Source organism: Papilio xuthus, unplaced genomic scaffold, assembly GCF_000836235.2.
Source record: "Papilio xuthus unplaced genomic scaffold, Pxut_1.1 DF828142.1, whole genome shotgun sequence".
In the NCBI taxonomy this organism is placed as follows: Eukaryota; Metazoa; Arthropoda; class Insecta; order Lepidoptera; family Papilionidae; genus Papilio; species Papilio xuthus.
Genome location: NW_013530507.1, coordinates 3,872,429 through 3,883,447, shown reverse-complemented (window position 1 = coordinate 3,883,447; position 11,019 = coordinate 3,872,429). Strand labels below are relative to the sequence as shown.

General features: G+C 32.1%; 1 long non-coding RNA gene and 2 other non-coding genes across 3 annotated transcripts in view; 2 read left to right on the top strand and 1 right to left on the bottom strand.

The window, feature by feature from the left end:
• Positions 1-1,258: 1,258 nt before the first annotated feature.
• Positions 1,259-1,332, bottom strand: TRNAI-AAU (transfer RNA isoleucine (anticodon AAU)). Its single transcript has one exon. It is a non-coding gene; the product is annotated as a tRNA-Ile (tRNA).
• Positions 1,333-2,734: 1,402 nt separating this feature from the next.
• On the top strand, positions 2,735-2,816 carry TRNAL-AAG (transfer RNA leucine (anticodon AAG)). The gene has a single exon. It is a non-coding gene; the product is annotated as a tRNA-Leu (tRNA).
• Positions 2,817-3,362: 546 nt separating this feature from the next.
• The window catches only part of LOC106114168 (uncharacterized), a 42,307-nt gene continuing 34,650 nt past the window's right edge, over positions 3,363-11,019 (top strand). The window contains exon 1 of the long non-coding RNA XR_001227696.1: positions 3,363-3,603. This is a non-coding gene — a long non-coding RNA (uncharacterized LOC106114168). The remainder of the gene's footprint in view (positions 3,604-11,019) is intronic.

Sequence of the window (11,019 nt, the reverse complement as noted above, 5' to 3'; positions counted from 1 at the left end):
ACCTAAAGTAGAACAAATAAAACTGTAATTTACATTCAGTTTGACCATTATTATATTATTATTATTTTAGTAAATAAAATGTAAATAATTTAGAATTAATTATATTAATTAATTTATATTATTTAATTATATTATTAATTATATTACTATATTTTTGTACATTGAAGTGCGGCCGGTTGTGCAATTAATAATATTTTATAATTTTTTTGGCTAAAAAAAACTAACAAGTCATAATGGCTATTAACACAGAGGCTCATCTATTTATCGAACTTTTTTATATTTTTTTTAATCTTTATATTTAATACTTGTACTTATCTATTTAATTTAGGTATAAGTGTGCGTGTATAAGTATATTACTTGTTAATTTAAAAGAGATTTTAATGAATACATTGTTTTTATATTTATTTTTGTTTGTTTCATTTTGTTTTAAGTTTAATTATTTAAATTTGCCAAATAATTCGAATTGGTAGCGAAAAAATAATTATATATATAGAACATTTATCTAATTTTATAGATTACTAGCTGTCACCCGTGACTCTGTCCGCGGGATGAAAAAATAACTTAATTTGTAGCCTATGTGTTCTTCCAGATTGTTCTATATGTACGCCAAATTTCAATGAGATCCATGCACTCTCTGAAGATACCTACTAACAACCATCCAAACATTCGCATTTATAATATTAGAAAGATGCACATTTTGAACTGTGTTAAGCAATGATTAGTAGTATGGAAAGAGAATTTGTTTGTAGCATAAAACGTTAAAATACTTTTGCAATTCCAATGTTTTAAACAATTTTGATGCCAAATCAGCGGAAACGTCTTTGAATTCGCCGACGTCGGCAAACTATTCCGAGCAGTTATTTTCGTGGTGATGTTAATTGGGTTGACGGTGTCATTTATTTCAAGATATTTTTATTATTTCATTACTAAAATAGTAATTTGGAATCTGTAACATATTTGTAACATGTTCCATTTACTAGAATTGCCAGGTAGATCGATCTCACATTTCCTTAATATTTCGACATTTCCAACTAGAAAACATGTAGGAGGAATGTGGGTATAGCAATGCACTAGTCACAACGAAAATAATTAATCAATTTTGGTTTTTCCTACCGTCTCTACATAGGTTTCGGAGTTTGTAAGTTCGAAGTCAAACTATTGAAACACTCTTGTCTAAGCTAGAATATGGTAAAAGCCCTTTTAACTGATCGTATAATAAAATTTAAATTTAAATCCAACAAGAATAACAAAAATGCTGTGGCCCATGAGGGGATCGAACCCGCGACCTTCGCGTTATTAGCACGACGCTCTAACCAACTGAGCTAATGGGCCGTTGACTGCCTGTACGAAAATAAAAAAAATATTTTGTTACATTTACCAATTCTTCATAATTTGTTCATGAATTTTTACATATTACTTGATAAAATTGAAATTTAATTTCAAACACTGAATTGTATTGTGGTTAGAAAGAAAATCCAGTTTTTAAATATTTGTCTTCCACAAATCCCTGCATGTTTCGGGTACGAAATAGCGATCGATTTTCATAGGAGTTTGACTAGAAAGTAGCTAATGTCATAGACTCCTTTTTTGCGCTAAGTCGCGGGCAATCTCTAGTTGTAAAATAAATGGAAATGATTACCTTAAAAACATTTGTATAATTTAAATATCGTTTACATTATGGTATGTAGGTAAGGGATTGGATTGTAACAAGATTGCTTGATGTTTCCTTTATATTATCGTTAATTACGCATTGGCATAGTTTTTACATTGTTGTGGTTCGTTTCAATTTATAATTACGGTATGGTAGCTGCATTTATTGCAGTTATTTCCTGGATAGATGTTTATATTTATAAGGCTAATAAGTTTCTAATTTTGTAAGCTTTATTATTTAATAACCAGGTTTTTAATCTATTACGTCCCCATATTGTTATCTCTTTTTTCTTATAGGATTTAAGCGAGATGGAAATATGTATTTCAGAGTATTACGGCTGGAATCGAAGTTACTCTACTTTGTACCACACATTTTTATTTGTAACAACATTTAATAATATAAAAAGAATATCCTCGCATTTAAAAAATAAATAATAATTAAGAATTTAATAAAACGATCTTAAATCATATATGTAAACAAATTGTTGCTAGAAAAAACTTATAAAATTGACACTAGATGTCGCTATAACTAAAAGTTTGAAAGAAACATATTAATAGCAAACATCTTTCTTTATTTCGTATATTTTAATTATTCTATTATATTTGAATATTATGAAATAAAAAGAATAAAAACCTATTGTTAAGTACAAGTTAGATCAAAGTAATAAATTACTTAAACAACACCATAACTTCAAATATGTATAATATCTGCATATTACATGGTTTAACATTACTTTACAATATTTCTTATTTGCTTATACATAATAACAAAGTCATAGTAAGCTTGGTCACCACACACGTCGTCTCATGGTCATAAACTAACACCTTACGTTAACAGCTTTCTTTGGAAAATACCAAACGCGACACAAAGTTACGTCATTTCATAGAAATCATTACCAATTCATTCCTATTTTCCTAGTAGAGTACTAGTAGAGTGTAGAGGATTTCATCAAATCAATGACTAATTGGCATTCATTGGTGAAAAACATTCGGTATTTTACTCCTTTGAATATTGCTTTTTAACATTAGGACAAAGAGGTGTCTACTATAGAAGTTGTTGCTTAATTTCAACCTCACTAGACACGGTAGCGTGGCCGAGCGGTCTAAGGCGCTGGTTTAAGGCACCAGTCTCTTCGGAGGCGTGGGTTCGAATCCCACCGCTGCCAAGATTTTTTTATGATGAAATGTCTTTTAAACTTTCGCTATTATTGTTTTATTTTGCCTGATTATCTTTTGTTTCATTATTAATTTTTTGTTATAACATATTTTTTTAAATGAAAAATATAAATTTTTAATTTATACTTCAAATAGTGACCATCGTAGGGTATATTGCATTTTTTATTTATTAAATCAGTAGGTAGTCTACCTATTTTTTTTACAAATTATGGATCGACACCATCGGAGTTTCCGAAAGAATCTGCTTGGAAAAATATACGACTACATTCAAAGGCAGTTGAAGATTATACTCACGTGAGCACCATGAAGCTTTTTACAGCTGATTTTTAATTTCCTTGCAAATACAGCTAGGTGGATAAATTGATATGACGGGGCCATCAATCTCCATCAATTCGTAGGTGGATATATTTTTAATTTGCCGCGTGCGATGAATTGAATTTAATGCCAGTGCGGATATCCCCGTGCGATATGCGCTCTGTGGAACAGGTGTTCGCAGCGCCCGACGCCATTGCTACGACACGCGTGACGACGGGCGCACTCGCGCTACCCTCTCCCGCCCGAACGTCAGTACGAAAAAATACGCGGCGCCATTACGACATTGCATTTAAAATAACCTAAAATTTTTTTTAATTTAAAATGTGCTTATAAAGTAATATAGTGTCTGTATATTAAAGTGGACATTTGTGACATTTTTAAACAATGTTTAAATTTTTATTACTAAATGTTATCGCATATTATTTTAAATTCACGAGCAACACTTCAAGACTAATTTCCTAGGTAAGATGTTGGTTATTAATTTTTTTAACTATCACATAATTTTAAACTGTATTTCATATACCCATCTTATTTATATGACTCTAAAATATGAAACAAACACTTTCATTTAGAAAATAACTGTACATTTTGTGGTTTATTGCATTACCGAATGATTTAAAATTCAGATTTATGTAGTTACGAATTACATGCGAAAAAGAAAGTAGCGCATCGTTGAATTTAGTTAGGCAATAAAAAGAAATTTCATTGAAATTTTAACACTATTAGTATAAAAGTTATTACTAAAATAATTTTTATATACATACATAAATGTAGACACTAACTTTTTATTTCAATGAAATAGTATCCTAGTATAGGCATGGTTTAGCCTACTAACTCTGATAGGCCTCTGTGGCCTATCTAATGTCCGACGAAGAGAATAATGGCGGGAAATAAAATTCAGAATTTACAATTTGAAGAAATGTAGGAACAGGAGGCTCCTTTAAACCTGTAAATTTATGAGTTAACAAGTATAAAAATCTATATGTAAGCCCTTAACAATAGATGAATAATTGTTAAGTGCATGTCCCACTGTCGTATGTGAAATACTTGGGAACTCTTCCGATAATATTGTTCCAGTGATTTCCCACAACGGCCGTAATAAAAAGAGCTCTCTATAATAAGTAGAGATAATTGACACGGCACAACAACCATCGCTAGTGATTGTGAATTGTTATTTCTTGTAACAATCACTTATAGTTTACTTTGTTGAATCAACCTTATATTTTGTAAAAAAAATATAATTTATTAAAAATATTTTATTTAAATTAGTCTATACCAGTGGTTCCCAAACTAATTTTGTCTACTGCCCAATTTGAGAATAAATATGTTTTAGCGCCCCCCATATTTTCACATATTTAAAAACCACTTCAAATTACTTCAAATTAAATTAATTAATTATTGTAACATATATATGTATATTAACGGAGAATTCTAAACGAAACTTTTACTATAACCCGCAACTTGAGACCTGCAGCGCCCACAAGGGGGCGTTATCGCACATTTTGGGGAAGACTGGTCTATACTGTCGCCCGAGGTTCCGTCCGCGCGAAACTTAAAAAACCTTAATAAGTAACCTATGTGTTCTTCTAGACAATGTTCTATTCAGCGAGATCCATACAGCTGTTCTGAATATACCTTCTAATAAACCAAACATTCGCATTTATAATATTCGTAAGATTTAAAATTCTACTTTAGTTAAAATGACTATTTTCAAATATAAATACTTAATTCACGTCGATCGATTACAAATTCGTTGTAAAACTTAACATGGAAACTAACCTATGTTTACAGAGCTAAAATAGCTCGAATCTCTTGAAAGTGTTGCTTCTGCAAGTTACGTCTGACTAGAAGATGCCTAAAGGTAACTTGTGCTATCATCTAGTAATGTAATTTGAAAATACGCAAAAAAATAAAATTTCTCAATAGGTAACTATATAAAACCGAATGTTTAGATGGATGTTTGTTTGAAGATATCTCCGGAAAGGCTCAATGGATCTCGCTGAATATTGTCGTAGATGTAGAACATAATCTGGAAGAACACGTAGGCTACTTTTTTTAATTCTGCACATATGGAATTGCTGGCGACAGTTAGTGGTAATTAAGCACAAAAATTTATTCCATGCTAAAAGAAAAAGCATTAATAGATTATTTCTATGGTAATTTTTACGCTTATCTTAGTTTTTGATATGATACTTAACAAAACTGTATTCCAATTTTATGTGAATTTTATTACCTTATTGTATTTTTTAAAAGTGTACCTAAATTGTTACATTAATTATTAAAAACAAAACGGTTAACTAATTTAACATGTCCGATAATATTTTGAATATATTTAATTGAATGTTTTTAACTGTTATTTATTGTGTTATAAAATTATAAATGTATACGTTTAACGTCCAGGTTTATTTAGTATGTTATAATTAAAATACTTTAAGTGACAAAATGGATTCAGCGGACATTTGCAAATTATTTTATAGCGAAGTCTATATAATTGAAAAATAAATTATGTCGGTTTCTTGATTAAATTGCATTTTCAGAGCTATTTTATTGGTCCATGTAAAGAGACGAGGATACAGATAAAATTGCTATTATTATATTCTCATATTCGTTATTTACATATTTTATATATAATATAATTTAAAAAATAATTTATCATCAGCTCACTTTACGTCCCCACCGAGGGGCTCGGAGCCTACCCTAAATCAAGGGCGACTAGGCCATAGTCAACCACGCTGGCCAAATGCAAAAGGTTAAAAAATAATGATAAAACTTATTATAAAAGAAACCAAATCAAAAACCAGTACAGTACCTATCCCACCGGCTGCAGAATCCCATGATTCAAGTAAACAGCGGTCAGGGCTGTAGACACAAGAACTCCCTCACAATGCGAACGGTTTGCAAAAATTGTCTCTTATATCGGGTCCTTAATCCAACTTTTTTGCGAGAGTTTATAATTAACATTATTGCGAATAAAACCAAATGTATGTTTGTGTCTAGAAAATTTCTGTTTCTTGCTTTGTGGTAGGTCATCATCATCAACCTGCCCTTATCCCTACGGAGGGTTGGCACAGGTGTGTACTACTCCTCCATACACCTCTATCAGCCGTCATATCTGAATCTACCCCCTTCCTACGCATATCGCCTTTCACCGAGTCATTCCATACTTTTTTGGTCTTCCTCTATCTTTGTAGCCATCCACATTCAATCTCATTACTGTTTGTGGCATAGGCTACTATTTTTTTTTTCGCGCGGACGAAGTCGCGACTGTCAGCTAGCCAGTTTATAATCATTGAAAATACGTTTCCATCGGAGCCAACTTATACTATTTGTTGTACTCATTCGCAGTCTTTAATACAAAATTAAAATATTTTTAATTGTAACGACGGTAACCGTTGATTTGATACAACGTCGCCGCCTTCTCAGTACAGCGACCAATGTGGCCGACATAACGGTGTGACGCACGCCCCACTCGACTGTCCTCAACAAACGACTGACCACGAGCTGGATGCTGAATAGCCGTGAGTTTACACTGCCGAAATACATGTATAAAAATATTTTTACTCTTTTCATTCTATTTGAAAAACAGAGATAAGACAGTAGTCATCGTAACATAGACTTGTTGATTTTTTTATTAACAAAAAAAAAAACGATTTCATTTTTTATGCGGCGATAAAAAATTAGAAGCCATAGATATGTACCTGCGCTTTATCCTGCTTTGGGCCAGTGTTCTTTTTTTTTTATTAAATGTCAGCTTGTCAAATATGATTTTACTGAAAATAGGTATTATAACGTTTTGCTTACATTTCTTTTGGATAGTTCTTTAAAAGCGCTTTGTTTAGTTGCATATTTTGTACTAGGGTACGTATAAATTTTACTTCTTACTAATATTATAATGCGAATGTTTACATGTATGGATGGAAAGATGGATGGATGTTTGAAGGTATCTCCGAAACGGCTGCACGGATTTCGCTGAAATTTGGCATGGATGTAGAACATAGCTTGGGAGAACACGTAGGCTACTAATTAAGTTGTTTTTTAATTCTGCACGGACGAAGTCGCGGGTAAGAGCTAGTAGGTATATAAATCAGAAGAGAAATATGATTTTATGGCGATATAAAATTTATTTTCTACATTATGTTAGCGAATATAACTCAAATAAAATTGTCCAGATATGAAAAGAAATTTCGCTACTTTTTAATTATAATTTGGCAGTGTTGTTAATAGTAATGTTGATTGCATGTCAATTTGAATAGTCTTTTAGACGTTGTATATCTTTTGCACAGAAATTGCATATTTATTGGCGCTAGAATTAAAGTTGATAGGTTTATAGTTTTATATTTATTTAAATGGAGAATGCATAATTGTAAATTAATTAAACTGGTTAATTATCATTGAAATACATTTAGTATTTTGCTCTCACAATTGTCGCTAAAAGTTATAATTAATTAATTTTATTCTATAGTTGAATGAATATATGAATATTATGTTGAAAATTTTCCTTTTTTAACAATAAAAAAAAATAATATCGATGTTGAAGACGCATTAGATTGGGCGCTAAAATAGTTTTTTTGATGCATAAATTACTTTTGAGTAAATTAATGAACTGTAATCTACATAGACATAATTTTTAAAACCAGTTTTTAATTTTAGTTTAAACTTTGTTTTTATTGAAGAAATTATAGTTATAGTTATTTTACAGTTATTTCAAATAGGCTGTTATGACTATGCCTCTTAGCATCATGGGTTAAGAGTGGTAGAACCCGCTTTAACATCTGCGCACGAATTGGCCAGGTTCGCCATACCACCGACACACAGAAAACAGGCGTGAAGAGGAAGAAATTCCGCGTTTCGTCTGATTAGTGTGCGTCCCGGAGGCCTAATTTAGTCCTCCTTCCCACCCTTTTCTTATAAGGAAAGGATGGGAAATGGAAGTGGACTTTCCGGATGAGAGGATGCATGGAAAGGGGAAATATTTTCTTTCTGTGCATCCTCTCCTCCATCGATTAAAGGTAGGCAACGCATATGCGATTGCGTGTGTCTATGGGCAACGGTCACTTCGCTATTTCAGCGATTTCAGGTGGCCGCTCGTTCGTTTGCCGCCTTCTGATATAAAAAAAAAATGGGACCAATAAGAATTTCAGTTGGCTATAGTTTAGTCTTTAGTTATTTGTTTATATTTATCTGTCGCCTGTGAATTCGTCAGCGCGTTTAAAAACAGCTTAAGTTACTCCCGCGCATATAAGCTACCTTCCAGTAAGTGTCCCGTCTAAAACGATCCAATCCTTTCGGTGATTATCCGGAACAAACGCGGACTTGCGGACATACACACGAAAATTTTGAATATATATAATATTTTTTTTAAGTAGCGCAAATACGTCATACGTATGATTTCTTTAATTGTATAAATAATTGACAAGTTACTCTAACTTTACCAAAAATTATCAGCTTCCGACGATTAAAGGCAATACTAATCCTGTCTCATCTCAAACAAAATTTGTGTTTGGAGGTCATGCAAATCCTCCTCCATAACTAGAGTTTTTTGGTGAGAGTATATTCTCTCAGATGAGAGTATATTGTTATATTTCTCAATTTTATTACAAATTTTCAATGCACTCTAGTTATAAATACATTCACATAATTCCCAGAAAGCAGTCATTAATAGTAAATTCACCATAACTAGCGAGAAAATAAAGATGAAAATACACTACCGTCATTGTTCACTAATGGAGACCCTTAGCGTAGATTCTCACTAAAGTTAGTTAACTGAATATGCTAGCATGGTTAATTTGTAGCGCATTTTATTCCCGTAGAGCTATTTAAATGATCGTGAAATAATTAATACGAGCGTTCCGCACGCGCCGTCCGTTACTCAAAGCCAACTGTTATGGTCAATTCTGTAACGGCAACAAGCATAACGGAGAATTATGTACACGCTATTTTACATATTTAAAAATTTCATACCGAACCATTTGATTTGGTTAGTCACCAACCGGCAAACTCAATCTTGTTTAAAAATGATGGTTAGTTCTTACTTGAGTGATATGCTCTACATGTTTGTAAAACGAGGAGGTAAAGGTAGATCTTACTAATATTATAAATGCCAATTTTTGGATGTATGGATGGATGTTTGTTAGATGGTATCACCAGAACGGTTGTATGGATTTCGCTGAAATTTGGCATAGATGTCTAATATAATCTGGAAGTATACATAGGCTACTAATTAAGTCTTTTTTTTTAATTCTGCGCGAACGAAGTAGCAGGCTAGAGCTAGTTTAATAATAAATTCAGATTTTAATAATTAAATAAGAAATAAGATAAAATCAATAGATGATAAAACGAAATCAATAAATTAAATATTTTTTTCCGAATGTTATCTTTAATCTAGTCTTTAATTACTTACTTAACTTAATAACTTAACCTCACTAATATAAGATTTTAATATATTTGTAGTCTTCATAAGGTTTTTGCAATCTAAAAAAATCTATACTAGACGTAATCAAATCTATTTGAAAAGTAGGTTAATACTAATTATGTTATTAGTACTTTTGAAATTAATGTAATATACGTGAGAATATTTTTTTATATTTCTATAATATAACTCAATATGGATTGCATAATAGCTACATTCATTGATTAAATCGTATGAGAACCACAGCTATGAAAGTTTCAAAAGCGTGCAACAAGAAGAATAGACAATACATTGCCATCTTAGGAACGTTCTTGCGTTTCTTTATTGTATTTGATATAAAACATTCTGAAATCATTAACTCGCCCGACACATTTAAAGGCTTAACAAATAAATTTTATAACATATTAAATTTTACAACCGATAAGCTATAAACTATCAATCTTTTTGTTTAAAACGTGTTAGCAAAGTTACTATAACTTTTATGAGTTTATATCTTACTAAGATACTGATCGCGAATGTTTGAATGTTTGTTTGAAGGTATCTCTAGAACTGCATGGATATGATGAACTATCGCTTTTATAATCATGTAATGTAGTACTAATACGAAGACATAAAATCACTTACACGCAAAAAACGAAAATCTTTATATATATAATTCTTCTGTGAATGTGTATGTCACTGTACTTCTCTCAAACGACTGGACCGATTTTGATGAAATTTTTTGTGTGTGTTCAAGGGGATCTGGGAATGGTTTAGATTCACAATTTTCATCAAATATTAACTTCATATTAATTTATTCAAATTAAAGACGTGTAGACAGGACAACGTCTGTCGGGTCCGCTAGTATTTTTATAAAATCTTACTTCTTACTAAATATTATAAATGCAAATGTTTAGAGGATTGATGTATGTTTAATATTATTATTTACATTTATGCCAAATCTCAGCGAGATCTATGCAGCCGTTCTGGAGATATCTTCTAACATATATCCTTCCATCTAAACATCCAATTTGCATTTCTGATATCAGTAAGAAGTAAGATAGTCATATCTATTTGAAAATTTAACAGTGGTAGAGCCCGCTTCAACATCTTCGCGCGAATCGGCCCGGCTCGCCCTGTGAAATACCACGACCACACAGAAGACAGGCGTGAAGTGGAAGTAATTCCGCGTTTCGTCTGATAAGTCTGCGTCCCGGAGGCCTCATTTACTCCTCTTTCCCTTCTCACCCTTTTTCTTGTAAGGAAAGGATAGGAAGTGGAAGTGGGCTATCCGGATGAGAGGATGCATAGGAAGGCAAAATATTTTTTTCTGTGCATCCTCTCCTCCGGCGATTAAAGGTAGGCAACGCATATGCAATTGTGTATGTCTATGGGCAGCGGTCGCTATTTCAGCGATTTAAGGTGGCCGTTCGCTCGTTTGCCACCTTATGATATAAAAGAAAAAGAATATCAAAGGGTGTGACTTGCCA